Below are 27075 nucleotides of genomic sequence, written 5' to 3' on the forward strand. Positions count from 1 at the left end.
TCCCCCTAGTTTACAACGGATGCATGCAAACATGTTTTTTCAGCCCCTCACTACTTGATTGCACGGCCGCTAGGCCGTGCCTCCCCTACTCTCCTCCCCCCTCCTCCTCTCCTCCCATGCCTGCCTGCCTCAACTCTCCGCCTCCCGCCCCCTCCCCCTAGTTTACAACGGATGCATGCAAACATGTTTTTTCAGATTGCAACGTTATTTTCTGCATTTGAACTGCTGAATGCTAAAGCTGACATGGATTGCAAGGAGTGGCGGTTTGCTCGGAGCCGAGTTCAGTCCTACACTGACTGCTTGGCTTCTTTGTTTCACACACTACAGAAAACATGGTGAAGGGAGGGGGAGGGCTTGGAGCTGCGAGGTTTGTCCCCTTCCGGTCTGACATCCGAGAACCGGATTCCTGGGTTGCTGTTCGGTTCATTCACTCCAGGATCAACCGTTGGCTGCTGTTCTTGGCAGCGTTCCCGAGGGGGTGAATTTTTAAAGCCATATTCATATTGCATTGGTTGGGCGGGTTGCCATGGACACTGGTAAGTGAGGCTTTAAGTGCAGCGCGCAAATAAGGTTGCTTATCGTAGAATGTGAAGCAGTATTGGGATTTTTGTTGTGGAGAAGGTACGACAAAACGAACGCGTTGGATGAATTCATTTTATTACCTGTTTAGTATTGATTGGTCGCCGTGCAGTGAACTCGAGGTTTGGGTCAAAGGTCGTCGCCAGGGACCAGGCTTTGCATTTCGCGCAATAAAGGCTGTTTGTAGCCATACGCTTTATAAGTGTTTCATGTTGTTCTTTTCTTTGGTGATGAATTATTTAGGCAACTGGACACGATCCCGAGCTGTTTTTTTCGTACCTTCAAAATAATTTTGTTTGTTGGGTAAGAAGGCCGGATGTATTTCTTCCCTCAATCCAGAAACTTTTATTCTTTTTCCAATGCAAGGAGGCACGTGCAATCTAGAGTTGCTTTCGCTTTCTCCTCCAGTTCAAAACAGGGTTGGCTGGTTGGGAACCGCGTTACACACTGGACGTGCACCTCCCCCCTCCCCTTCTCTGCCTTCCCTCCGTCTTGTTTTTTTACTGCCTCATTAGTTAACCGCCCCACCTCCACTTTGTTGTCTAGTTGGCAGACTCAGCTGAGAGGCCAACAACTGAATGGGTGCATGCAATAGGTCTCGGAGCATTTGAGTTAGAGCTTTTAGATTTGTTTATGGCTTTTTTTCTTTGTAATTCTTTAGCATTGCCTACAGGAAACAAAAATGCTAAAGATAAAAAAAAAAAACCATAAACAATTCTAAAAGCACAAACTCTAATGCTGCGAGACCTATTGCATTTCCAATGCTTGTTACTTTTGTTAACTTCACGAGGCTCCGTGGGGGGGGAGGGGAGGGATACGGGGGGCCCTGGAGACAGGGGGCATGGGTGTTGTTTTGCAGTACCTGAGAGCTCCTGCAATAATATGGTCCTGTCTGCTGCCCCCTACTGTGAGAGCCGGGCAAGGTCCTCACCCTGAACATTTGCAGGCACATTACACTGACTTTGCGGGGATGAAGTGACTCCCCCCACCCCCAAGAGACGGACGGTAACAGTGACTGATTATAAAAATGACCCTCCCGGCGGCGCCGTTGAGCAGACGGCACAGACTGACATGGTCCATTGGATGTGGCTTAAGTATAGCAGACCCCCCAAGAGCGTATGCATGGTTCATTGTTTGATTTTGTTGTACTGTTTCATGTTCGGCACAGCTGGGTTCCGAGGCTGCGCCTCCAGAGTTGGGGTTTGGGGTTGGGAGGGAACTGTCTTCTGGCCACCGTGGCAAATGCACACACTGTACTATATATTGTTGTCTACTAGAGTATCGGTATGTGATTATGGCTGAAGGGAGAGGAAGTACAGGCTGGTTACGTGGAATGTGAGAGGGCTAGGGGCGATACAGAAACGACATAGGGTACACGCCTTTCTAATCCGTCAGAAAGCACATATTGTATTCCTCCAAGAGTCCCACCTGACACAGCACGAGGTGCACACTCTACGGAAGAAATGGAGGGGAACTGTTTTTTTTCACAACGTATTCTGCCTTCTCCAGAGGAGCCACGATATGGGTGCGCTATGGTGTCCCCTTCGTCGAGGTGGACAGGAAAACAGATGACCAAGGGCGGTACCTCTTAGTCAAAGGCACTCTAGACGGGGTATTGGTAGTCCTGGGCTGTATTTATGCCCCGAATTACGACCAGGACAGGTTCCTCTCAATTGTGAGTAGAGCCCTGGCAGACTGGGCGGACATTCCATGGATCCTGGGAGGGGACTGGAACATGATACTGGACACAGGGCTGGACAGATCGCACCCTCCACTTCAGGGGACAGGGGTTCATAAACTGTCTGACTCCTTTCGAACATGGCTCCAGGGGTGGGGGCTGGCAGATATGTGGCGTACACTGTATCCGACACATAGAGTACTCATACTATTCCCCACTACATAACTTGCATACCCGCCTGGACAGGTTTGTTTGCACCAAGTCCCTGACGACACATTGTACGTCCTCAGCCTACCTTGCCAAAACGTTTTCGGACCATAGGCCGCTAACGCTAGATTTGGATTGGGGCAGGATTCCCTCTCCGGTGCCCACCTGGAGGCTCAACCCTTCACTACTCGAAGACGGCCCATTTCGTGCCCACCTGGAGGACACGCTCACCGGCTACTTCAGGGACAACTGGGACTCTGCGTCCTCGAACCTGGTAGTGTGGGACGCCATGAAGGCGGTTGTGAGAGGTGCTGCGATTGGCCGGTTAGTGGGTGCAAGGCAGGAGGTACATGACAGGCTTCGTACGGTTGAAGGCCGGCTGAAAGTGCTTGAGATCGCAGTGGGAACGGATCCCGAACACAGGGGGGATCTCCAACTGTGCAATATTGAGCATGCGGAGCTCTTAGAATCCCTGAGGGTTATGGATTACAGAGAATACTTGCGACGGCAGCATGCGGAGGCGGACAGGTCAGGAGCACTGCTGGCTCGTCTGATCAGAGACACCCCTGAAACCCCGATAATCACGAGTGTCAGAGATGACACGGGCAGACAGGTAAACACGCAGATAGAGATTAATAATGTGTTCAAGACCCACCTTGAGAGATTGTACGCCCCCTACTGATACTAGGGATGCCATGATGGCCTTCCTGGACGAGCTGCCGATCCCAGCCCTACCCCGAGAGATCCAGTCTGTCCTAGCCGGGCCCATTACGCAGCAGGAAATTAAGATAGCCATCCACACCCTAAACCGGGGCAAGACCCCAGGTATGGACGGCCTACCGGGTGAGTTTTACCAAACTTACTGTGATACGTTGGCCCCTATTCTAGAAAAAAATCTACAAAACTGCGTATGAGACCGGCCACCTACCGGTTTCGACTATGCAGGCCTTGGTCATCTCCATCCCGAAGCCTGGCAGAGACGCACTGGATGTGGGTAACTATAGGCTTCTGTCTATGCTCCCCTCGGAGTATAAAATCCTTAGTAAGGCTATCGCCCTGAGACTACAAGCCCACCTCCCTGGCCTGATCCACACGGATCAATGTGGCTTCCTCCCGGAGAGGAGCACTTCCCAAAATACGAGACGTCTGCATGCCCTCATGTCCACTGCCCCCCCGGACTTGCCGCGTGCTGGATGCATAACCCTCGATCTGCGACAAGCGTTTGACTCCCTGACTTGGGACTTCATGTTTGAGGTTTTACGTCGCTTTGGAATCCCAGACGCCCTAATAAAAAGGGTCCGTCTACTATACACGAACCCGACGGCTCGGGCACGCACCGGCAGACACACTTCGGGCAGCTATGACGTCCATAGGGGCACCCGACAGGGATGCCCGCTGTCACCGCTGTTATTTGTACTCACGCTAGAACCCCTGGCGATTGCACTCCGGACTAGGGCGGCAGAGGCGGGCATTCTGGTTGGCGACACCCATAACCTGGTCTCCATCTACGCCGACGACATAATGCTGTTCCTACGAGACCTACAGGGTGACCACACCCACCTGGCAAATATCTTTGCGCGCTTTGAGGGGATATCGGGCCTGGCAGTAAACCCCGGGAAATCACTGGGGTTCTTCTTCCGCGACGGACGACAGCTTACCCACATACAGTTTGGGGGGCACGTGATCCAGGTGGCCCCGACTACATTTAAGTACCTTGGTATTAATGTATACCGGAACCCTGAAGACCAGATTGAGGGTAATGTGCGGAGAGCAATTACTGGCCTCCGCAGCAGTGTGACCTTCTGGACGTCCCTGCCCCTGTCTGTCATGGGCCGGGTGGCGATTTCTAAGATGGTCCTGCTTCCCCGAATATTGTATTATTTTGTGAACCTGCCGGTCCTTCTACCACAACCCATATTTACCGCGCTGAACTCGTTACTGATCACCTTGATTTGGGGCTCGGGGAGAAGACGGATTAGCCTCAAGAAACTACAGCTATCCACCAGACAGGGGAGCTTGGGAGTGCCAGACCTACGCGGCTACTACTACGCTAGCCAGCTTCAGTGGTTGACAAGGTGGGTGGCGGGTAGAAACCTTCACGAGATTGCTTTTACGTCAAATGAGCTGGCACGGGGAGATCTCCATTCCCTTCTGCTGCCTGCGGCCAGGACTCCTAGGGATTGCCACCCCTTATTGTCCATGGCTTTGAAATGCTGGCGGAATGCGCTTAAATACACGGCGGGGACCCCTCCCTACGCAGACAACATCCCCCTACTGGGCCTACCTACTCCACAGGGACCCCTGACGAGACGTAGATTACAACCCTGGATAGATGCTGGGGTAGACAGGGTTGGAGACTTATTTGGGGACGATAACTTGCTGGACCATGCCACCTTTACACAGTCCACGGGAGCCCCGCAACGGCTGTATCTTCTGCACGCCTCGGTCTCCCATTATGTAAGACGCACTTGGGCTCCACAGCGCACCAAACCAGCACAACACGAACTGGTCCATCTCCTTCACTATATGGGGTCGGGCGGACATTTAGTGAAATGGCTATATGTGGGCATTAGAGAACACGCAGCTGGATCCCTCACCCCACTTAGAGAGGCCTGGAGTACAGACACAGGGGAGGAAATTACAGACGGGGACTGGAAGATCATCCTCGGACACCCTAGGAGAGTGTCCAGAAATGCTAAATTCAAATTTATACAGGCCATGGTGCTACATAGGGCTTACCTCACTCCACATAGGTTATTTCCCAACGCCCCCCACTGTTGCCCTAGGTGTCGTGGTGATGACGCTGATATTGTCCACATGCTGTGGGCGTGCCCGAGACTGCGCACCTTCTGGGAGACGATCCGACACACACTTCACACTATAACGGGTGTGCAGGTCCCGGAGGGCGTCTTATCCTGCCTGATAGGTAATAGGAAGAGACCCAAGGCCTGTAAGGCACAATTGAAATTTATAGACCTAGCTCTCTTGTTAGCACTCCGGACCCTCACTATGAGGTGGAAGTACCTTAGACTCCCGGATATAGGGGTGTGGAGATCCGACATGTTGAAATGGGGAAAGGCGGAGGCAGTGGAACTGCGTAGGGAGGAGGAGAGGGGCCACCGGAAATACCCTGTAGCACAAGACTGGGACCGCATGTTACTGGAACTAGAGGATGAGGATCCGGACTTGCCCCGGGATGAGGATGCTTGAATACACTTCAGCTATGGAGAGGGGCAATATGTAAGACCGACTAGCCTAGACAAACTGGTGACCACGCCTATGAGTTGTAATATCCATTCATACAGCCACATAACTGTCAGATGAGTGTTTTAGATGATGTACTTGAGAATGACCAGAAGACGGAAACAGGGTGGGGGGAGTTGGGGGGGAAAGGTTGGGCGATACAGTATCCTATTGACATGTTATATGCAATAACCGGACTTGTTATCCGGAATTTTACGAACTGTACTGAACGGACGGATGTATGGAGCTCTGCGCCAAAGTTACGTTTCAGAAAACGGAAAAGACTGACAGTATGTTAAGTTGATATGCAAAATGTAATATCTGATCCAGTCATGAATAAAGAGTTTAAAAAAAAAAAATGGCTAAAACATATTGGCAAAGGAAATGACTCTTGCAGAGACGAGACCTATTATTACCTTTACCAATGCTGTTTTTTGAGTAATCACTCCCAGTCAGTTCCCTTACCACCTTTCAAGTTGAAGCCATTGGTAGTGAACTGTGTTGTCCTCCAGGGTTTGTCCCGGACTCCCACCCTCTTAAATATCTATACAACTTCTATGGATGGCTTTGGGAGAGAACAGGCGTTTGATATTACCTTGCATGCAGATGATACTCAGTTAATTGTGTCCATTTAGGAGAACTCTTGTGGGTTGTCTCACAGAAGTAGCAGATTGGATGCAGTCTCCTTGTCTAAATCTCAATGGGAAGAAAACTTATTGTTTGGGAAGGCCAACAGTTTCTGGGATAATTCCTTGTGACCTGCTACTCTGGGCCATGACTCGAAGCCCTTAATAGCAGTGAAATCCTGATTAAAGATTCCCTTCCCATGAAAAACAGGTTATTGTGGTGTAGAAGTTGTTATGGTCTTCTGAATTTCCTTTGTGGACTTTTTAATTGGATTCTGACTCGCCAGCACAAAACTACAGTACAGACACTTCTCACTAGTTGACTTGACTATGGTAATGCTTTATATGTAGGGATAGCTGATTCTTTCTTACCTGCTTCCAAAGCATTTAAAATATTGTTGCACGTCTGATCTGCAGTCCTTATGCTAGGTTTTCCACTTTGAACAGTCTAAATTTTCTTCCTTGGCTGCCCGTGTGCAAAAGAGCTATTTTTATATTGATCAGATGAGCATCGGGCCGTTTTTAGGTCTCGCCTAACAGCGCACATGTGCTGCATAGGAGAAAGACCTATGGCCATCGATGTGCCTTTTAAGCCTAAAACGTGCACATGTTCCATTGCCTTCAATGGCAACGCTTGTACGCAGGGCTATTCCCTTGTGGGAGCGAGCTTGACACCATATGTTACCATATGTTTGTAATTAACTTACAAACATATGGTGCCTCTGCTCTCTCCTGCAAGGGAAACCGGTGCAGGCCCCCTCCTGTCTTCCCTCCCCCTGCTTCCTCCTTTAGCGCGAGTCACGCTCGTGTGGTTGGTATTGTTAGGGAGATTAAGTGATTAGCCCCGAATAGGAGTCTCAAACCTGGTTCGTGAGCTTCTAAGTTAGCAGCTCTGGCCCATAGGGCAAACATGTGGCAGAGACAATTAAAACAGTACATTTTGTTTAACATAGTCGTAAATGGGCAAGTGTGCGCTGAAGGAGCAAGCCGTTCTTTGCTGGTCTGTTCGGGACACGGCCCGCTGTCTCCTCACTGTCCTTGTGATTGTTGTAATTGTGGCGAGCAGATGAGGTCGGAATGGCGGCAGATGGTCGGCATGCTTCCTGACTGGATCCTGTTTCTGGTAGGGATATCAATAAAAACACAGCAGCCGACCGCCAGTTACTCATCCACCATCTTCCACTGGCCAGGGGTGCGGAGGGGGGGAGGGTACTGCGCCTCCCTCCCAGGGACCACTCACAGTTACTGTGAAAATGGTGAAAGCTGCCCCCCCTGGGAGTTTGCACGCACCTCAGGACACTGCCCATATATGTCACAACTAGCAATAGGGCTCGCGCCCTGCCTCCTCCCCTGGACGCCTCATTACCTGCATCATTAACCATATTGCTATTGATTGCCCCCTTTCATTCGAGGGCATATTCCCCACAAGAGGGAGTGAGAGGTCACACTGCGGCCTTTATAGGACTGGTCAAAGGTGGGGATGTTTACCGTCATTAGTCCCTAATCAGATCTTTAATCTATCCAGGATATGTGGGTATTTAATTGGTGTTAATGTAATTGCAACGCCATTAAAGCCCGAGTGGACTATCATACACAATTAGGAGCTTAGTGCAGGTATGCCCGGTCACGCAGACGCAGGCCCCTACTGCTTGCAAACATTCAATACATGAAGTTTGTATAATGCTTTGGAATGGGCTCCTTTCCTCCTGGGTGAGCATTCAAATGAGGTCTCTTTTCTACGGGCTGCGCGCTTTGCACGCGGTGCCCGGGGCAGCACGGCCCCCGATGTAAATAAGGAGCGCCCGGGATGCTTTAGGGGTGCTTAGCTCCTATTGTAGCACATCTGGCTTAATGAGGTTAGGCACCACCGCCGCCATTCAACGCTGCCCTGGAAGCGGCTTGTGATGCAATGTGTTTAATACAATATAATAACAATAGCTCCCGTATGTGGCGTATGCCCCCCAACACGGGCAGGCGAGGGGGCAGTGCGTGCGGTGATGGATTCTTTGTCAGTACTGTTATTTAAGGGGACATGTGGCTCGCTTGCAAAACACGATGTCAAGAACTTGGATGTAGAAGCTGCAAGTGACACTTTCATTTGAAACCCATTTTTAAGATCTGCTGCGTTGAATTGATCTGGGTAGATCCGTGGGCTACAAACATAACAGATGAAGGCCACACAGCCCTCCTGTCAAGTAGCTCATCGCGGTGTAAGTATTTTCTTAGCAGTTTGGTACTTGTGGTTTTGCGCATTTCATTATAACTCTACGACTAAAGGCGCTAGACCTAGAACAAATATAGACAGTGGTGGAACACAAAATGATACCCCCTACACCCGCCTTGGGATTTCCGTGGAGATCCCGAGAATCATGGAAACGAGAATATTGGTAAAGGTACAGATTTTAGTTAAAATTAGTTAAAATAAAACTTATTTTAACTGAAGTCCTGGACTGGAAGAGGGGATTGCTTTTTGCAAAATGCCACAGAATAACGGGGCAGAGTTTAACGAATTAAACTGCCCAAAAGCAAATCGGGTATATTTTGGCCAATCAATTCTATCCAAGAGGCTAATTTGGTTCCAAAAAACACCTTTAAAATGTCAAACATAAATCTTCTTTTTTTTTTTTATTAAAAAATGAACTGGTTCTTAAAAAATCCATATGTTACAAAAGCAAGTCAATTCTTAAAACAAACTAATTGATTATCTAAGAAAATAATTAATTTGTGATTGAAAGAAATTGGCCTGGAACCTCAACATTCCCCACCCACCGTCCCACGCCTTCCCCAGCACAGGAAGCCGAGTGTAGCACAGTATACGCATTTCTGTTGCTGCATTAGACAACACATTCAAGTCTTTAACCTACATTATCAGTCAAACTTTATCAGGACTCTCAATTTTGGGGGCCTGTAATTTCGCGCTGGCCGCCCGCCATATTGTAAGAGCTGTAGTCATGTGGACGGAAAAGCGTCTCGAGCCACATTAATATTTTCAACCATTTTTAAGACTGTGCTATTATTTAATTGCTGTATTTACAAGAGTGCCTAAGGTACTGAGAAATTATACTCCTGTTCTTATGGCCCACACAAGGTGCCAGTTTGCGCTGCACGTGCACAGGCCAGCGGGGCTGCATACCAGCACCACGCAGCCTATTACGGCCCACAGTTGCATTCTGTTTGTTCCACAGCATCTTAAAGGTGCCTGAAACCCCCTTCAACCACCAGTTGCCCTCGCCGTCATTGGAGTCCTCAAACCAATTTATAAGCGCCAAATTAGAAAGTGCCCTCCACAAATAACATCAGTGCAGCCGAGTGTGCACCGACAGGATGGGCGCACGTGTACCTTCAGACTCTACTTGGAAGAAGGCTTCACATCCTTATGGGCGGTGCAGTATAGCTCATTTTAAACCTTTTTCACTTAATCGGTGGTGGATTATCAGTGCACCACCCAGTCATACATCTGCTCATTTGCAGCCTTCTTTATTTCACAACTAGGTGTAGCCAAAATAGGCCCTCTGTTTGTAGGCATATCGTCTCCATATGTAACACCTGCTTTTGAAAGTTTCTTTCCTGCAATGGCAGACCCATCAATAACACAAATATAAGTTGGCATGGGCAAAAGGTCCAAAGTGTGACTTTAGCAAGGTGTGCAGATTATGCAAAATGGCCGCTAAAGATTTTAATTTTTATCAGACCATCGCTAAAATATGTTCCAAGAGGGAGTATTGAAGCCAATCTATTGGTGGATGGATAAAGCAAATTACTTTGATTTTCATCCTTCTTGCAGTTGGGTAGCTAACGAGTGGAGAGCATAATTTCCATAGTTGTCGCCACGTTATGCACTCCTGGGGGGGTTCTAATCAAGGAGATGGCACAATTCTAACTGCCATTGACCTGATCATCGGTGGGAAAGCTGACAATGTACAGCTTATCTGGCTATTTTGAAATGTGTATTCTTAGTGCATAATGTTATAGTATGTGCAGTGGATGGCATAGAGAAGTCGTTAGGTGGTCAGGATATAAGGTATGTGATTAAAAATAATGGTCAGAGTTTATATAATATTATATAATATTGGATAAAAATGAATGTGGTATGTGCTATCCTTACTTCTCTCTCTTCCTGTTGCATTGTGCGAGTACAGAGGTTCTTGTCTCCCAAGGGGCCACTTCCGGTCACTGAGGCCCAAAGAAAGACCAGCATTGGCATAGCCAATAGGTCTCGTCTTTGGGACCTTATAAGTGTTTAACCATGCAACAGTTGATGTTGTTGCACCAAGGATATTGTGCTGGATAACTAAACACTTATAAGGTCCCAAAGGCAAGACCTATTGGCTATGCCAATGCTTTTTTTATTGATCTGTGGCTCTTAGAATCCAAATCTACACACCCTCTAGAGCTCTTAGATCATCAAACCAGACAATCATCCTTTTGGGACACATCACCAGATTTCGTATGGATGGATGCATCTTTACCTACTTAGTGGCTACTCATTGAAATGCTCTCTTGCTTAAACCTCGCCGACCCTCTGATTTAGCTGCATTTTGGAAATGATTGAAAACCCGGTTGTTGACTGTATAATTGTTTTGATAGGGTGCTATGCCTTCGCTTGCCTTGCCCTTGTCCTGAGTTAGTACTTGGTCTTGCGTCGGGATGTTCCCTTGTGGCTGAGTGTGCACTTTACAAATATTATAATTGATTATTTCTGTCTTGGTTAGAAATTCGATACAACGTTTGCAACGTTACATTTGTAATTAAACTGCTTACGAGTATTTTGTGTATTTTTCCTTTGCCTTTTAACATCGTGATGCAGAGCTTTGAGATCCCTGGAATATTCAAGTCTTATTTTTAACCTGTATACTATTAATTACAGGGAAGTGTCTATGTCCATATTGTTTACATATATGTTTGTCCTAGTTCCCCTTTCCATTTTCTGTGTGATTTGTTTTCCCACAGACACTAGCAAGTCTTCATTTTATGCAAATGCATGTTTTATTGCTGTATATTTATTTTATAATCGGGTTTAAATATTTTCTGAAAGTGTTTTTCTTTAGTTGTTAAATGTGCTTTTTGTATGCTAAAGCATGTATTGTTTTATCTTTACAGCCAATGAAGACACCATATTGAAATGAAACACTACCTCCTCTTTTTCATCTGCGGCTTTTTGAATGGTTAACATCTTTATTTGCAATATGGTTTATTTGCAGTGTCTAGTCATCCATCAGTTTATAGCTGACTTCATAAATCTGATTTATTTTGTGAATTGACAGCATTTCTACAACATTAAATGAACATTGAAAATTTGCTTTTGAAAAGGGGTCTTCTGTCATTTAAGATGTTTGCTCTTAATGTTATTGGAATTGATATTCGATGCAATAAAACTACACGATATAGTGGCTACAACTAATTTTATGGGAAGTCAAAATGTGTAAATCAGGTTCTGTCCATATAAATTGCACTCTAACTTTGTTTTGAATTTTTACAGCTATAAGTACGATTCCACCATCATGCTACTTTAAGAACCCAATTGCATGTTTTGTGAAATATCGCAAGTGAAAATATAAATGCAAGTGTCTCAAATCACTCACTTTGATTCCAAACTTAAGCCACAAATCTATATTATAACATTGACAGCTGGGATATTCTGGGAATTCGAGTTAAGGGGTAAATAGGCCCTACGATGTCTGTGACAGAGGAACCTATGGGTGGTGTTACAGAGGGACTAGGGGTGATAGGTCATTGATACCCTGCTAAAACTTGAGGTGCTTTTGGACGAAAGATACCCTAACCTTTGATTCTAGCTGGAGACTTTAACGTCACCTTTTGGATAGGGACAATGTGTTGGAAGTAGTAGTAGAAGAAGAACCTTGGTCAATCCCCTGTCTGGATCTACCCCCATCAAAAATGGTCTCATGTAGTACTTCAACTAAGGCCCTCACTCTAGAATTCGGTTTGAGGGCAGCAAACTAGACCTAAATTGGACAGAAAGAGAGCAGATGCGTTCAATAACTCCAATCATGCGAGTCGTATTGACTACATCCCGTAGACCTGAGAGGTTGGCACATTGTTGCTAATATGGTTGTGTGGGCAAGATTAGAAAGTGGTCATAACCCACTTTTCCTCCGCTTGTTGTCACCATGGGGTGGGTTGCACGGCTTGTCCAGAGTACGCCAGGCAACCCAGGATGTGATAACATCTAATTGTAAGAGCTGCATGGAGTGGCACAAACTAGTTCCTAACAAAGAAAAGCTCCAGTTCATTAACAAGGCCCTCCTATCATGTATGTTAGAGACTGCTGCTCTGAACATGGGTCCTGGAGGGTTGAATACAGTTTCAGATGCACAGTCCTGCTTTTTTACATTGTTTAAACAGTTGGCTTCTAAAGTTACAGTGTCAGTGGTTAACCATTAAAAGGGAATACAACTCTTGGTACAAGCGGGAGTGCCGACAGTTAAGAACTCAAGTAAACTGGGCTATTAAATCTAGAGCTATGGCGCTCATAAGAACTCATAGGAGCTCTTATAAGCACACCCAGGTAAAGTCAAAATGGCAATGGTGTAGGTGGCAGCTAATTAAGGAAGTAGCTAATTAAGGAAGCTTGTGACTTCATAGGCAGTTGTTTTCGCTTTGCCGCTTGCAGTGAGTGAGCAGGGAGTTGCCGATACGGCTGCGATCGAGCTCGTGACTCGGCTCCTGCTCGGCTCCAGCCTCCGTTTTGTCACCTGGGCCCAGCATTGGGATCCCTTACCGGGGTGGCAGACGGATCCAATTCACAGTTCGACTTGGCTCCGTTTCGGCCTCGGCCCTCCCTGAAGCCCTCACCTGAAACCTTAGCCTCATTGAAGCTCTAACGGCAATGACCTTCCCCCGCAATGGGACGTGCAGCAGCCCTCCATCATCTGTGCGACCACCTGTGGCAGACAGGAGCCAAGGCAGGACTGAGCCCCTTCTACAAACAGTATGCAGTGAGCAATTACCATTTAGCCAGCCAAGCAGCCAGCTAGCCTCGGAGACGTGTTTATGCGAGTAAGTGTGAGCGCAGACCTTCACGAGAGAGGCTGCCAAGTGTGCCCTCAGTGATCCCCCGGAGGTTACCCGACTAGGTCCGGGTGAGGCTTGCGGATTGCTCCATAGCCCCACTCTACTTCTCGCGCCTCTCACGGTTTCCCTACTTCCAACTCCCAACAACTTGTAATTGCAGTTTTCAACTTTATAACTTGTCGGCACCCACTAGTGTATGCCAGCTTCTGCTAGCACAGCAATTACCACTTCTCGACACAGGCATCGGTTACTAATCTTTCGAGAGTCTACTAGAGCCTACTTCTACATCAAAAGCTTGTTTTCGCTCCACCCTTGCTGCTTTGCAGGACTAAACTGTCACACTGGGGACAAGAGTATGCAAGTACAACAAGCACAACAAGTACGAGAAATAAGTATAACAAGAAAAACTGCAGTTGGCAAAAACCAAACTAGGCCTATTCTAAGGCAACGCAGTCCAGTTCAAATTGAAAAGCAGAAACGACAACAGGAAGGGGCTATGAGGTTGGGCAGAGTGAGAAGGACCCATATAACAGCAAGGCCACATTCAAAAACAACAAAAAGGAACAAGCATTGGCGTAGCCAATAGGTCTCGCCTTTGGGACCTTATAAGTGTTTTGCTATGCAACAATTGATGTTGTTGCATTAAGGATATTGTGCTGGATAACTAAACACTTATACGGTCTTATTGTATATGGCAATAGGTTTTGCTTCTGGGACCTTATAAGTATTTAGTTATGCAGTATATTATCTTAGGTGCAATATTATGAACTGTTGTATGGCGAGACATTTGTGAGGTACTGAAGGCGAGACCTATTTGCTATGTGAATGTGTGAGTGTTTTGAAGGAATGGTTTTTGTAATGTTCATTTGTACTGTTATAAATGTGAGAGGTTGGCCTGGTCTATGTTGACCACTGATTATAGTGTACACTTTGCAGTTGTTTAAAGAACCCTTATTGATGAATAGGTAAAAATGTAAATTGATACTTGTATAGCGCACTACTCACCCGCAAGTGTCTCAAGGCGCTTGTACGAATACCGCTGTGGAACCCATCCTGGCTTTCCCTGTGAGGTGTCCACTCCTGGGCACCCCCAAGGTGGAGGACAGGCATCCTTAGCGTTGTGGGGGCCGTTGTGGAGATTAAGCAAGCTATTGCCCAGAGTTGCAGAGTGGGACTCCATGATTGGAATAGGCATCGAGGCGAGAATTATCAGGTCCGTGGATTTTTTTTTTTTTTTTTTTAGCACCAGACCCGCTGAGGCGGGGAATTGAACCCTGGTCCCGGGCTAGACCTCTGCATCAGGGTCTGCCGCTCTAACCATTGAGCCACACTTCTCAATGGTTGTTGTTAAAGACAACATTTATTGAAATCTATCCTAGTGTGTGTTATGGAGAGTAGCCTTTAGTGTAAGAGGTGAAGGAATGTAAAGCTTCTTATTTTACCATTTGGGAACCGTATGAATGCACAAATTAAAGGAGAACCATTGAAGGCATATATAAAATATAAGTATTTATTAATAAACAGTTTTGTTTTAAAATATTGATATTAGAGAAGAAAGCATACTATATTAAATCTGCAGAACAACAGTAAATAGCAGAGTATATAGTGGCCTGTAGGGGGAGAGCAAAGTATAAAACTTGAAAATGGTATAACATCCACGATGGGACTAGACAGAGTGCCTAGAGCAGTGATTTTTTTTACCTTAAAGAAACAGCGAAGGTAGTGATATAGGGGACTTATGGAGGACGGGTGCAGTGTGAGAACAAAGAAGCGTGAGAGAGTGATAGTTATGTTTTTTTATAGAGTTAGTTAGTGAGAGAGTGATAGTGAGTTTTTAAGATAGTGAGTGATAGTAAGTTCTGTAGCAGGGGATCTCTGTGTATAGTCATAATCTAGTGAATAGTTCCGCCCATATGCGTGGACCCCGGAGCAATCAAAAATAATCTTTTAAACTGTCTTCATTGCAGTCCTGCATAGACACTTAAGAGAAAATTAAAGACAATAATGCGGCCTGTGCCTACAAGGCTACACTGTCCAGTACTTCAACTAGAAATGCCAAGGATATAACACCAATAACACATTTAACACAATCTGTCAAGTTTCACCCATAGAGAAACTTTCCTCCCCTCTCCAAATCCTTGGAATGCTAGAGAGGAAGGTAAGGACAGACAAGCCTCCATAGGCTGCCATTATGTGTCTGGAAAAGGGATACCGTGCCTTTAAGGAACTCTCTGGAGCCCCTTGGTATCCCAGTATGCTCAGCTCCTTCCTTTTACTTTCAGTTCTTTTTTCCGGCTCCTGCTAGCAGGACCCTGGAGCATTGAGCTCTCCCTTTTTGAGTGTTTTGTTAACTTTTTGGCATTTTTAAAGTGTTAGAGTGTGTTCACTCGACGTATTTTTGCCTCTTCTTCACTTTTCTGGTGATTTTGGCCACTCTTTTATCAAATATGCCTGCCTTATTTGAGAAATGTCCAGAGTGTGCCAGGAAGAAGGCAAGATCTGATCCACACAGGGTCTGTATCCTGTGTCTCCCTTCTTCTCATGTTCCTGGGACTTGTGAGATCTGCCTGCAGTTTTCCAGTAGGACCCTGAAGGACAGAGAGAAGATCAGGCTCCAAGGACTGGAGCAAAGAAGACAGCATGGTCAAGGTGGGTCTGCGCAGAACGTCGGCGTCGAGAGGAATGACCACGGTCTGCTCCCCGTCTCCCCAGGGCTCTGGGTCGAAGCGACGTCGACGTCGAGGCGATTGACGTCGAGACCTCCGACGAGGTCGACGTCGAACTGCTTCGTAGTCGAGTCAACATCAACGTTGAGAGGGTTCGAGAAGGCGCAGGCGGTCGACGTCGAGGCGTCGCCGTCGTTCATCATAGACGTTGACTTGACGTTCGGCGTCGAGAAGGAGAACATCGACATCGAGAAGGAAATCGTCGACGTCGAGAAGGAAAGCGTCGACGTCGAAGGTCATCATAGACGTCGAGGAGGCGTTCATCGACGTCGAGGAGGCGTTCATCGACGTCGAGGAGGCGTTCATCGACGTCGAGGAGGCGTTCATCGACGTCGAGGAGGCGTTCATCGACGTCGAGGAGGCGTTCATCGACGTCGAGGAGGCGTTCATCGACGTCGAGGAGGCGTTCATCGACGTCGAGGAGGCGTTCATCGACGTCGAGGAGGCGTTCATCGACGTCGAGGAGGCGTTCATCGACGTCGAGGAGGCGTTCATCGACGTCGAGGAGGCGTTCATCGACGTCGAGGAGGCGTTCATCGACGTCGAGGAGGCGTTCATCGACGTCGAGGAGGCGTTCATCGACGTCGAGGAGGCGTTCATCGACGTCGAGGAGGCGTTCATCGACGTCGAGGAGGCGTTCATAGGCGTCGAGGAGGCGTTCATAGGCGTCGAGGAGGCGCTCATCGGCGTCGAGGAGGCGCTCATCGGCGTCGAGGAGGCGCTCATCGGCGTCGAGGAGGCGTTCATCGACGTCGAGACGGCGCTCAGCGTCGAGGAGGAGAGCATCGCCCTCCAGGAGGTGTTCCAAGGCCAGGACCACACTTCGGTCACCACGAGTCCATGGTCGTGACGGCGCCGTCGCTCGGCTACCAGGGGTATGGCCTCTAGGTCCCCCCCCCCTTCAGGTCAGGTGAAGAAAAGGAAGGGAGGGGAAGAGGCTCCGGGCTCGGAGCACTCACAAGTTTATTCCCCCGCCAAGCCGAGGTCGCCTACACCTCCTCCGTTACCGAAGGACCCTCCTCCACGTAACCAGACGCCGCATCCGCCACCTGTTCCTCCTTATCGTCCTCCACCTCTTACACCACCACCTCCGCCGAGGTCTGCCTCGTTACCTCATCTCCCGACGCCGCCTTTGGGGCCTCCGCAACCTAGGCTCTCGTTTAGGCCTCCACAGCGCCCTCCGGTGTGGCCCGTAGAACGTCCGAGGCCGCGGAGGTCGAGATCTCGCTCCAGACGGAGGGATAGATCCAGGAGTTGCCGTCGCTCTTCCACAAAATCTAGACGGCGCTACAGGAGGGACAGGTCGAGGTCCCGCTCCACGGATTCCTCTAGTACCAGGGACTATTCACCTACCCTGACGGTTTCCCTTCGGACGAGGGTGTCTCCAGTAGACGACATAGTATTCTTCCAGGACGTTTTGCTACGAGGGGCGGCTAAGCTGGGCATTGTAGGAGAGTAGGGTCTGCTTTCCTATGGTCACCCCACTTTTTGCTTTTTGCTTCACGGGTTTTCGACTTGGATGTGGCTGTGGGCCTGCTAATCAGACCCACAGCCCTGCTGTTCTCTCTCTAAATTCACACCATGTACAATAAACACCTGAGTAAGATTGTGCCCCCTACAAAGTTGGGGATGACATCCACAAATGGATAACTGCTTTGGAGAGGGCCTGAAAAGTACAGCAGGTACCCCAAAGTCAGTGGGAAGCAATCTTGTGGCTCTCCTTTGCAGAAAAAGGAAGAGACAAGCTCCTCACAGTTAGTGATGATGATGCTAACAATTACACTGTCCTGAAGAGTGCTCTAATTGATGGGTTTGGCCTAACCACTGAACAGTACAGGTTGATGTTCAGAGATACCCAGAAGACAGACTCAGGACGGGACTGATTTGGTTGATTGTGCCACTAAGGCTCTGGAAGGCTGGTGGCTGGGAAGTAAAGTTAAGGACTATACAGGATTGTATAATTTGATCATGAGAGAACAAATTCTTAACAATTGTCAGAACCAGTTGTTGCACCAACACCTGATTGACTCAGATCTGACCTCCCCCCAAGAATTGGGAAAGAAGGCAGATAAATGGGTCAGAACCAGGGTTAAGCAGAAACCCCAGAACCAAGGTGGTGATCAGAAAAAGACAGACCAAAAAGGTGGGGGTCAGAAACAAAAAGACCAGAAGTCTTCATCAGGCCCCCCAAATTCTAATGAAGGGGGGTCCCAAACTTCTAAGAAGAAAGAAGGTCCAAAGAAACCTTGGTGTAATTATTGTAAATCTGCCTCTCCCTGGTTTAGTGAGTGCACCAAGAAAGGTACAGCTCCTACCACTGTAGCCCCTAAGGCACCTGCACCCCCTAATACAGTTAACAGTGGTAGTTCCCAACCCAAGGCTATAGTGGGGTTAACCATGGGTACTGAGGTGGATTCTGGCCTAGTCAGGATACCAACCCAGGCTGTTGTCTGTAATGTGGAAATGGTCATGTCCTCAACTGTGAGTCCCAGTACTCTGGGCAAGTACAGGCAAACACCTTTGATAAATGACAAAGTGGCTCAGGCTTACAGGGACACATGTGTCAGTGTCACTATGGTGACACCTAACTTTGTGGACCCTGGACAGATTGTACTGGGTGATTATTCCCTGGTGACCAGTGCTAGCAATGTCACTCCTACCCATAGTTTGGCAGTTGTTAACTTCTCCTGGGGAGGGGTAACTGGCCTCAAAAGAGTAGTGGTCAGTGCAGACCTCCCGGTTGAATGTCTGTTGGGCAATGATCTGGAATCCTCAGTATGGTCAGAAGTGGAGTATAGGATTCATGCAGAGATGTTAGGCATATCAGCACATGTCCTTGCTGTGACCAGGTCAGGCCAAAAAGTGCCAAACTGAACAGGCCTTGGATCCTGAAACTATGGACCAAGTGCTATCCAAGAGAAAGAGCAGTAGGGTTAAGGCAGTGCCTTCCCTCCTGCCTACAAGTGAGGATCAGCCTGCTCAGGAAGCTGATTCTGAGACTCCTGAAGGTACTGTCCTAGACGAACTTGAACCTGACCAGGTTGAGTTTCTTGTCACAGGGGGACCTTCAAGGGCAGACTTGAGGCAGGCACAGTTAGACTGCCCCTCTCTTGAACCCCTCAGACAGCAAGCTGCTGCTGGGAATGCTACAGGTACCCATAGAGTGTATTGGGATGAAGGGCTCCTTTATTCAGAGGCTAGAAACCCCAAGCCTTATGCTTCCAGGAGGTTGCTCGTACCTTTGACATTTAGGGTCTTCCTTCTTACCTTAGCCCATGATATTCCCTTAGCAGGACATCTTGGCCAGAACAAGACTTTGGACAGGCTGGTCCCTCACTTTCACTGGCCACACATGTCAGAACATACCAAGGAGTTTTGTTGCTCCTGTGTGACCTGCCAAGCCAGTGGCAAATCAGGTGGCACAACAAAGGCCCCCTCATACCACTACCTGTGGTGGGGGTACCCTTTGAAAGAGTTGGGATTGACATTGTTGGACCAATGGATCCCCAAACAGCCTCTGGGCACAGATTTATACTGGTGGTAGTGGATCATGCCACCAGGTATCCAGAAGCTATTCCCCTAAGAACCACAACAGCTCCTGTTGTGGCAAGAGCCCTCCTGGGAGTTTTCTCAAGGGTGGGCTTTCCAAAGGAGGTTGTCTCAGACAGAGGTGCAAACTTCATGTCTGGGTACTTGACTGCTATGTGGAAGGAGTGTGGTGTTAATTACAAATTCACTACACCCTACCATCCATAGTGCAATGGGCTTGTTGAAAGATTCAACAAGACCCTAAAGGGTATGATCAAGGGTTTACCTGAAAAGCTTAGGCGAAGATGGGACATCCTTCTACCCTGCCTTCTGTTTGCTTACAGAGAGTTCCCACAAAAGGGGGTTGGCTACAGCCCGTTTGAGCTTTTGTTTGGGCATCCTGTTAGGGGACCCCTATGTCTGGTGAAGGAAGGATGGGAGTTACCTCTCAAAAAGCCTAAACTAGACATTGTGGACTATGTACTTGGTCTCCGCTCCAGGATGGCTGAGTATATGAAGAAGGCTTCTAAAAACCTTGAGGCTAGCCAAGAACTCCAAAAAGCTTGGCATGACCAAAAGGCTGTGCTGACTGAGTACCAGCCAGGACAGGAGGTGTGGGTGTTGGAGCCAGTGGCCTCAGCAGCACTCCAGGACAAATGGTCTGGACCCCACACCATTGTTGAGAAAACGGGAGAGGTCACCTACTTGATGGACCTTGGGACCCCTAGGAGCCCCCACAGGGTGCTCCATGTCAACAAACTCAAAGCATATGTTGACAGGGCAGACATGGGCTTGCTCATGGCTACAGATGAGGGACAGGAGGAAGAGGGTGACCCTCTCCCAGACCTGTTGACTCAGAACCCTGATGATGGTTCAGTTGATGGTGTGGCCTTAGCTGGCAGCCTCACTGACCAGCAGCAACAGGACTGCAGACAAGTTCTACAGTCCTTTAGACATATGTTTTCATTGACACCTAGTCAGACTAACTGGTGCACCCATGAGGTGGACACTGGTGACAGTCTGCCTGTGAAGAGTAAGATCTACAGGCAACCTGACCATGTCAGGGACTGCATAAAGACTGAGGTACAGAAAATGCTTGAGTTGGGAGTAATTGAGCCATCAGAGAGCTCCTGGGCCAGCCCAGTAGTCCTTGTACCAAAACCTCACACCCAAGATGGTAAGAGAGAGATGAGGTTCTGTGTGGACTATAGAGGTCTCAATGCTGTCACTAGGACAGATGCTCACCCAATTCCAAGAGCAGATGAGCTCATTGATAGATTGGCTTCTGCCAAGTTTCTGAGCACATTTGATTTGACAGCCGGCTATTGGCAAATCAGGTTAGCTGAGGATGCCAAGGCCAAAACTGCTTTCTCAACCCCAGGAGGTCATTATCAATTTGTGGTAATGCCCTTTGGCTTGAAGAATGCACCTGCCACTTTCCAAAGGTTGGTGAACCAAGTCCTCACTGGGTTGGATGACTTTTGTGCAGCTTATCTTGATGATGTTGCTGTCTTCAGCTCCACCTGGGAGGATCACCTGATCCACCTGAAGGTTTTAGAGGCCCTGCAGAAGGCAGGCCTAACTATCAAGGCCACCAAGTGCCAGATAGGGCAGAGTAAGGTTGTGTACCTGGGCCACCTTGTAGGTGGGGGTCAGGTTCAACCACTGGAGAGTAAGATCCAGACCATCAAGGACTGGGCTCCTCCAACCACCCAGACACAGGTCAGAGCTTTCTATGGGTCCATTGTGACACGACTTAATGACTGGACTTAAAAGATGATGCCAAAAAAGGTTCAGTGGACAGTTAGGTGTCTAAAGGCATTTGATGACCTGAAGAAGGCCATGTGCTCTGCACCGATCTTGAAGAGTCCGGACTACTCCAAAGAGTTTATTGTCCAATCAGATGCTTCTGAGTTGGGGGTGGGAGCTGTGCTTTCACAACTTAATGTAGATGGTCAAGACCAGCCCATTGCTTTTATTAGCAGAAGGCTGACCCCTAGAGAGAAACGTTGGTCAGCTATTGAGAGGGAAGCCTTTGCTGTGGTTTGGGCCCTGAAGAAGTGGAGACCATACTTGTTTGGCACTCACTTAAAAATTCAGACAGACCATAAGCCCCTTTTGTGGCTAAATCAGATGATGGGTGAGAATCCCAAACTGCTTAGGTGTTCCATTTCCCTACAGGGGATGGACTTTACAGTGGAGCACAGACCAGGGACTGACCATGGCAATGCAGATGGTCTCTCCAGGTACTTCCACTTAGAACATGAAGACACAACTGGTCAAGGTTAGTCTAATGTCCCTGCGTTTTTGGGGGGGGGGGGGGGATGTAGGAGAGTAGGGTCTGCTTTCCTACGGTCACCCCACTTTTTGCTTTTTGCTTCACTGGTTTTCGACTTCGATGTGGCTGTGGGCCTGCTAATCAGACCCACAGCCCTGCTGTTCTCTCTCTAAATTCACACCATCTACTTTAGGTACATCACCAATTGGGCATTGGGTCACTCTTGTGAGTCCCTGTACAGTCTACCATAGGTACCCAGGGCATAGGTGCACCCAAGGCCTACCAGGGGCTGCAGCATATCTTTTGCCACCCCTGGCTGGCCATCCAAACTGACACAACTGACTGATCACTCAGCTGGGGCAAGGTCGTGTAATCACCCCTTGCTTAGATATAGTATACCTATATCTAACCTTGTATCTAGACACATATGCACCTATAAGTCACTCCTATGGCAGGCCTTAACAATCCTGAAGGCAGAGTGCTTGGTTTTATGTGAGATGGTGCTCTAGCATGAGCTGAGCCTGTCTGCAGCGTTCAGAACCATATCCTTATAGCTGTTCTAGGGTATTGCCATACCATATACTCTTAAGTGCATTATGAACCTTGCGGTTAAATGCTAACTTTGGTTTGGCTTTATCAAAACATGTCGTGTAAGGTGTCATACGCTTTGGAATACTTCCCCCCTCGCCAGTTCTGGCAACGGGGGTAGCATTCCACCCTTCTAGAGGGAGAAGACATGTTACTTCCACTAATCCCGGTTAAAGTTAACCAGAGCCTCCGCATCACAAAATGGATGCTGCTGCCACAGACACAAGTCTGACCTCCTGCTGCTGGGAGTCCTTCCAGCGAGGGAGGCTTGGACAAAAGGTTTTCTGTTTTGGGAGGTGCTAGCACCACCCCAGACAGGCTATAGTGTATTGGGGCAGGGAGGGCTGAATGAAATGAGACACTGCCTGGGGCACACAAGGTGTCCCATACATAGTCCAGTTCAAACCGGTGCTAGGGCACTCACTCCAGCCCCAGCTCTGGCGCAAAACTGGACAAAGGGAAAGGGGTGCAACCACCCCCTTCCTGGGTCCCACCCATAGGAGGGACCTAGCAGGTAATCCAGCCCCTAAATTTGGTATATAGGTAGGAGCTGAGTCCCAAGACTTTAGATTTATCCTGACTAAAACTCTGGACCTTCGACGATCTCTTTTGCAAGAAGACAACTGAAGAATCTCCCTTGTGGTCAAGGAGTGACCACCCTGCACAAGCAGGCACCATCAAGCGATCAACGGTTTGCTTTGTCAACGCTCCCGCCGGAGCCCGAGCACAGAGCTTGACAAGACTCGGACTTCCAGACTTCCAACAGCCCGATCCACAGTCACAGCAGAGCTGAGACCCGTGGAGGCGGCGAGAGACGTGGGACCGGCCATCTTGGAAAGCCAGCGAATTGCTTTCCGTGCAACTTCTGAGGCACCCTCGAAGTTGTGCATTGGTGATTGAGAAGCCCCAGCCCGAGCACCAACTGCACCGAAGATCAGCCCTCCACACTCCACGAGTTCTGCGTGGGGCCCTTCTGCATTTTCCTGCTCGGCGCGTCTGTCCAGTCATTTGCCCGTTGGCTAGTGGCCTCTGTGACGACGAAACCTTTGGTTTACAACGCTGGTCTGGTTGCTCCAGACTGGCCCCATCTCCCCTGAAAAGGAGCAGCCCATCAGACCTTGCTGGTCTGATTAAGAATCCATCTTCCTTTTCTGCGTGGGTTGCCTTTGCCAAGGCTTGTTGACTCCAATCCGGAAGCCGACAGCGAGATCCTTCGTGGGACAGTCCGTATCCAGCTCCTGGTCGTCGTCGACACCTCCTGGTCCACGTGGCTGCAGAAACCAGCTTCACGACATCACCTGATTGCTTCGCGACGTCGCCTGGTTCCATCCTGGTCACTGGCTAGTGACCCAGGCTCTGTCCCCTCTGCTTTCAGGTACTCTTCATCCTCGATCCGCCCTTGGATCCAACTGGACACTTCTCTCCTGGTCGCCTGCAGCATCTTTCTCCAAGGCTCCACAGGAATCAGCGACGAAACCCGACACACTTTGACACCTATGCACCCGCTTCCTGTGGGTGAGGAAACGCTAGTATTTCGGTACTCATGTGGGTATTGACTATCCTAGTGTCCTAGTTTCAAGTAGCTTTTCCCTAGTCCATCCGGAAGTGTCCTAAAATAACTAGTTTCCATTTCTTTCGTTCCCATTCTAACTCTATGGTAACTTGCATGCGTGTAAAGACACTGCACGCGCATCCCGTGGGCCTTCTGCTCTCTATCCATTGGTAGTACAGTGTAGCCCCAGCGATTCTCCAGGCCCTAGGCCTTTCCTTTGTTTGTGACGTGGTCCTTATACCACTCTTAGTATATGGTTCGAAGTGCCCCTAGGGCATTACTCTATTTTGTGCAACTTATTGTATTTTAATTAAGTATCTTGTATTGTGCTGGTGCCTCTGACCTCATAAAGAGTTCAGAGGATTGTGTTAGAAATAAATACATATATATTTTGATATACAACCTGTGTGGTGTCCTTTCACTTGGTATTAAAGGGATTGCATATGGTAAAACAGCTGGCTTCAAATGCCCTCTTGAGTTTAGCCTAAGACTGCTTTGTCCATGCTACCACTAGGATAGCTGCTCTATAAGGTTGACTTTACAACCATCACCATAAGGGTTGTTTGGACTGATACAAGGTGCCCACTAGAATAGTGGACATCACATATCAGGCCAACTTCTCACAGGCATCACGCTCCCTGTGCCCGCGCCACTGACGTCCGTCATCTTTGAAACGCTGCACAAGAAGCAGTTGTCTCGCCCATTGCTGCCTGGGCTGGTAGAACCGGCCATGGAACTGTTCCTCAAGCCTGCGTCTACGAGATCGGCACCTTCAAGGCTGCAGAAGATATATAAAGGCTCCTGACTCGGACCCAGCATTTCTTCGGGTGGATCCCACGCCTGACTCGGTGATTGTGACGGCAGCAAGAAAACAGCTCGCCACCACCCCATCATCAACAGTGCCTCCTGACAAGGAGAGCCGCTGGATGGATTCGGCAGGCAGGAAGGTTTGTGGGACGGCCTCCACATCAATGAAGGCCGCGAGTGCCTCAGCCCTGTTGGGACGTTACGATCGGGCTCTGTTGGAGTCCCTCCAACAGTTTGCGGAACACCTTCCCCGGGGGAAGAGGGAAGATTTCCAAAAGATTCTCGCTGAAGGTCTGCTGGTTTCCAACCTGGTGATAAGTTCGGCTGCGGATTCTTCCCTCTTGGCAGCCCACGGGACGGCCATGGGGTCAACCTGAGGCGCCACGCCTGGCTGCGTCTTACATCCTTGAAGCCCGAACGCAGCAGAGAGTTGCTAACCTACCCTTTTCGGGTGAGACCCTCTTCGGGAAACATGCGGACGACGAGATGGCCCGCATGAAGGCGGAGGCGGAAACCCTGACGGCTGTCGGGTTGGAAAAGCCTAAGGAACAGAAAAAGACCTTCCGCCTGTTCCAGAGGCGGTACGGGGTGCAAGGCAGAGGGCAAGGTCGGCAGGCTGGACAGCAACAACAACAGCAGCAGTTCCAACAGAAACCATTCCAAAAGCGCCTGAGGGGCGGAGGGGGTCAACAGTCTTCCTCCGCGACCAAAGGCCCGGCTGGGTCTAGGCCCTGAGGTGCTTCTTCCCCCCTCATCCGTTACCCGCTCCGGTGGGGGGAAGCATTCAACATTACCTGGCAGAGTGGAGAAACATTACTCAGGACAAGTGGGTGCTGAATATTGTTTGCAATGGTTACAGTCTTCCTTTCACCAGCCCGCCTCCAGCAATTCCACCGGTCGGCTCGCAATTCCAACTACGCGAGCTCTAGGTGGAGGCCGATACACTGTTAAGAAAAAGGGCGATAGAAGACGTCCCTCTGTCTCAAAGGGGAAAGGGTCTTTACTCATGCTTCTTCCTAGTCCAGAAGAAGGACAAGAAAGAGTTCAGACCCATTCTGGATTTGCGACAAGCAAACAAGTGGATTCGCAGGGAAAAGTTTTGCATGCTGTCTTTGCACCAGATTTATCCTCAGCTGCAGAGGAGACTGGCTGTGTGCGATAGATCTGCAAGATGCGTACTTCCATGTGCACATTGCACGGAAACATCCGAAGTTCCTGCGCTTCCTTGCCGGTGCCAATCACTATCAGTATACCGTACTACCGTTTGGACTGAAGTCTGCCCCCGGGACTTTTTCTAAATGCATGGCTGTGGTAGCAGCACACCTGAGAAAGCACAAGGTGTTTTGTCTACCCGTATCTGGACGATTGGTTGATCAAAGCCTCCACCTTCCAGGAAGCACAATTGCACTGCAACAGGATGGCCGTCCTGTTGAACCGTCTGGGGTTGCACATAAATCTATCCAAGTCTGTCCCGATTCCTGTACAGTGCCTGCAGTACTTGGGAGGCTCCATCAATACGCTGTCGGCATGCTGGTCTCCTTCGGAGGAGAGACGCTTATCCATCCTTCAGAAGGCTCAGGCTCTCATAGCTGCTCCATCTACAACAGTGAGGAAGGTGTCTTCTCTACTGGGATCGATGGCCTCTTGTATCTTCCTCTCTCTGCATCCGCGCCTACACATGAGGTCGCTACAGGAATGTTTGGAGGACCAGTGGGAGCAGAGGAAAGGGTGTTGGGACGACCGGATTCAGTTGTCTCTTCACGCCCAACAATCCCTGAGATGGTGGTGCACAGCAGAGAATCTCCTCAGGTTCCTTTCCACAAGGACATCCCGACTCAGACTATCGTGACGGATGCGTCTCTCCTGGGCTGGGGAGCGCATTCAGACCATCTACAGATCCAGAGTCCACGTATCACATTAATTTCCTGGAACTCAGAGCTGTTCACTTGCCACTGAAGGCCTTTCGTCCGTCCTTCCAGACCAACTCCTTGCTTGTGCAGACGGACAATACGACCACGATGTATTACCTCAACAAGCAGGGGGGCTCGAGATCGCGCACACTGTCACAGGAAGCGCAGGCGATCTGGCACTGGCTGCTAGCCAGAGGACTGACGATAACGGCGACTCATCTGCCAGGTGTGCAGAATGTTCAGGCGGACGCCCTCAGCAGGTTGCTTCACTAAAACCACGAGTGGGTCATAAACGACGAGGTGCTCGACGACATCTTC

The 27075-nt window shown here is 49.0% G+C and overlaps 1 long non-coding RNA gene across 1 annotated transcript in view; it reads left to right on the forward strand.

Annotated features, from left to right (window-relative positions):
• Positions 1–11631, forward strand: part of LOC144819786 (uncharacterized) — a 160868-nt gene extending 149237 nt beyond the window's left edge. Inside the window, exon 4 of the long non-coding RNA XR_013607567.1 lies at positions 11434–11631. This is a non-coding gene — a long non-coding RNA (uncharacterized LOC144819786). The remainder of the gene's footprint in view (positions 1–11433) is intronic.
• The last annotated feature ends 15444 nt before the right edge of the window (positions 11632–27075 follow it).

This window comes from Lissotriton helveticus, chromosome 2_1, assembly GCF_964261635.1.
Source record: "Lissotriton helveticus chromosome 2_1, aLisHel1.1, whole genome shotgun sequence".
Lineage (NCBI taxonomy): Eukaryota > Metazoa > Chordata > Amphibia > Caudata > Salamandridae > Lissotriton > Lissotriton helveticus.